Source organism: Sinocyclocheilus anshuiensis, unplaced genomic scaffold (genome assembly GCF_001515605.1).
Source record: "Sinocyclocheilus anshuiensis isolate Anshui unplaced genomic scaffold, SAMN03320099.WGS_v1.1 scaffold2257, whole genome shotgun sequence".
NCBI classification, from domain to species: Eukaryota; Metazoa; Chordata; class Actinopteri; order Cypriniformes; family Cyprinidae; genus Sinocyclocheilus; species Sinocyclocheilus anshuiensis.
In genome coordinates this window covers 355,624-358,917 of record NW_015551137.1, presented here as the reverse complement: position 1 = coordinate 358,917, position 3,294 = coordinate 355,624, and the positions used below count along the sequence as shown (strand labels likewise).

The window sequence follows — 3,294 nt, the reverse complement described above, 5'->3', positions numbered from 1 at the left end:
TTTATTTTGAAGTAGAAATCTTTTGTAACATTATAAATGTCTTTACTGTCACTTTTGATTCATTTAATGCGACCTTGCTGAATAACAGTATTCATTTCTTTAAAAAAAAAAAAGAAAGCGAAAAAAAATGTACTAACCTCAAACTTTTGAACGGTACTTTATATTGTTACAGAAAATTTTCTATTTGATTTCTAATGCTGTTCTTTATTTAACTTATTATTCGTCAATGAATCCTGAAAAAAGTATCACATATTATATAAAAACAGACATTAAGCAGCACAACTGTTTCCAACATTGGTAATAAATCAGCAAATTAGAATGATTTCTGAAGGATCATGTGACACTGAGGACTGGAGTAATGATGCTGAAAATTCAGCTTTGATCACAGAAATAAATTCCATTTTAAGGTATATTAAAATAGAAACCAGTTATTTTAAACTGTACTAACATTTCACAATATTACTGCTGTTTTCTGTATTTTTTAATCAAATAAATGCAGGATTGATGAGCATAAGAGACTTCTTTCAAAAACATTAAAAATAGTAATGTGTCCGAATTTTTGACTGGTCCTGTATGTGTGCGTGTCCTTTTATTTAAAATTTTTTTCATAGGAGAGCTGCTTGGTGTTGACTACCTCCTGAGTCAGACTGGACAGCCCCTGGCAGTGGACCCTGACTCAGAAGAGACAGAGAACATGCTGGAGGATGTGGATGAAGGCGAGGATGAAGAAGACGAGGGCCTCGGGGAAGACCATGACATTACTGTGTCAAGTCTTACCGATGACCCAAGCTTCTCTGTCTCCTCCCATTTTCTGCCCTCCTCTGAGTCTCTTTCCTCCACCCAGCCTGCTGCCCCCTCTGCCCAGCCTGCTGCCTCCTCCACCTTGGCTGATGCCCCCTCCACCCAGCCTGCTGCCTCCTCCACCCAGCCTGCTGCCCCCGCTGCCCAGCCTGCTGCCTCCTCCACGCCAGGTGCATCAGCATCTCCTGATGAGTCTGTGGTATGTAAATACCTTGTTATATGTGCACTCAGACTGATTTATATACATGACTGGATTGCTCATGACATCATAAATAAATTAAGCCAGTCCACCACGATATTAGTATTCCCTAATATTCGGTCACATTCTTTTGAACAGGAAATCATCTGATTTTACTGAATCAGCGTATTTATATCTTGCTGTAAAAAAATAGATTTTTATTCGTTAAATCTTTATCACAGCAGTGAATATTAGTTGAAGGACAAGGCACTTTAACATTTGTATTACAAATATCAAAATGATTCTTATAAAATCTGAATACAGATTTATGTTTTGTAAGACATACACATAAAATTTAACTTGCCATGTTCAGTTATTCACTGTGATTATGTAATTATGTTTTATGTGATATTGTTGAAATTCATATCGTAACTTAAAATGCAAACTGTTATGCTAGGAAAAAAAGGAATTTGAGCTGACCTGAAGCTTTTTAACAGTTTCTGAGATTTCCAGGAGTCTGAAGTTGACGCTTGTCAACAAAAAGACATCTAGAAATATGTATATATGTATTTGTTTTTTGTCCCACTTAACCGTCCTCATAATGTTGCTCATTTCTGGGGGGTTTTTGTTGTTATTTTTTTTCCAGGCTTTGGATAGTGCTGGTGTGCCAGGAATGGACAGAGTGGACAGCCTGGCGGAGTATCTGGTGGAGCTTAGGAATCAGCCCTCTCTGGCCCTCACCAACCAGCAGGTTAGGAACATTCAAGTTTCTCTACTTTCCCTCCTTGACCTGTTATATGTTAACACTTGCACATGTTTTGTTTTCTCATTTGCCATGTATTATATGTTCTCTCTGCTTAGGTGAGCAATATAGTTGCTCTTTGGCAGAACCTGCTGGACTAAGCAGAGGGTGGTGTTTGCTGCCAGACACCAGAGCAGGCTGGACACAGGGAGGTTCAGGTCCCCCAAGAAGAGGCAGGAGTTCACTCCGGGGGTGGAGAGTGTGAAGAGGCACACACTCACCACCGTTGCCCCACTTGCCCAGTGGCCAGATCGTTGTCGCCTGATAGAGACCATTTTTGAGAGGCTCTGCGCCATCCATAAGAGACCCAAAAAGAAGGGGACAGGCACAGTGTCCAGGTGGGACCTCATCTTGGAGGATTACAAGAAAATCAGGCAGCGCATTCTGGCCAATGCTGCTGTTATGCAGCAGACCACCCTGCAGCTGGTAGATGTGAGCCACACCACATTGGTTCAGTGGCACAACAGGAGAGTGAAAAGGCAGGACAGTGCAGTATTGATGCAAGGGCTGCAACTGCCTAGCCGCTTGTCTGTGGCGGCTGACCCTCTACTCCCTGCCAATGTGCACCCCCCATCTGCGCCCCCCCAACCAGGCCCAGCTCACCAATACCACCTGCCCAGTAGCACCGTGGGCCAGGCACAGACGAAGAGGAAGAGGAAAATACCTTCAGCCCCAGTGGTTTTGTCACCGCCAGCTGAGAGACCTCAAACCCAGCGGCAACTCTTCCCTGCTCCACCCCCAGGTGCTCAACTGGTGATGCTGATGCCAATGGCCTCACAGGGACTAACAGGGCCTGTCCTAGTTGCTGCTCCACAGGCTCTCAGGGCCAGCCTCTCCTCTGCTCTTCCTGCTCCTTCTGCTGCTCCGGTTCGAAAACTGACTCGCAAAGTACAGCACAACACATTATATACTGCCCCTCTGTAGAGACTGTACCAAAGGAGCAGTGGTTGGAGGATATTAAAAAAACGAAATGAAAAAAAGAAACACTGATCTTTGATTTGAAGTTTTATTTATGTGTTTAGTTCTTTTTTTTGTTGTTGTTTTTTGCACAAGAGACATGGGAACTTGAGTTTTATTTATGTTTAAAGAATGCACAAGAGCCATGGACATTGGAAAGTTTTATTTATGTGTATAGTTTTGTTTTCTGTTCTTTTGCACTTGCAATTAATGCACAAGAGCCATGGACAATGGAAAATATTATTTATGTGCATTTTTCTGTTTTCTTTTCTTTTGCATATGCAACATAATAACTAAAAGAATAAAAATGTAAATGATTCAAGGAATTAATGAATAATTGGCTATGACTGATTGAAAAATAAAAGTTTTGTCATGATTAAATAACTCTCTCTTTTTTGTATGTTTTACTTTTCTACAGTATCATTCAAGGTTATAGGCACTTTTGAAAATTTTGAAATTTGAGGATTCTTTCAGAAATAAATTGACTTTTTTACTATAATTTGTAGAAAATAACTGCAGCAGAAATATATTTAAACTAAAAGTGCAAAAACCCAGA

General features: G+C 40.8%; 1 pseudogene; it reads left to right on the top strand.

Moving 5' to 3' along the window:
• Positions 1-2,705, top strand: part of LOC107663239 (uncharacterized) — an 8,502-nt pseudogene extending 5,797 nt beyond the window's left edge.
• Positions 2,706-3,294: the final 589 nt, after the last annotated feature.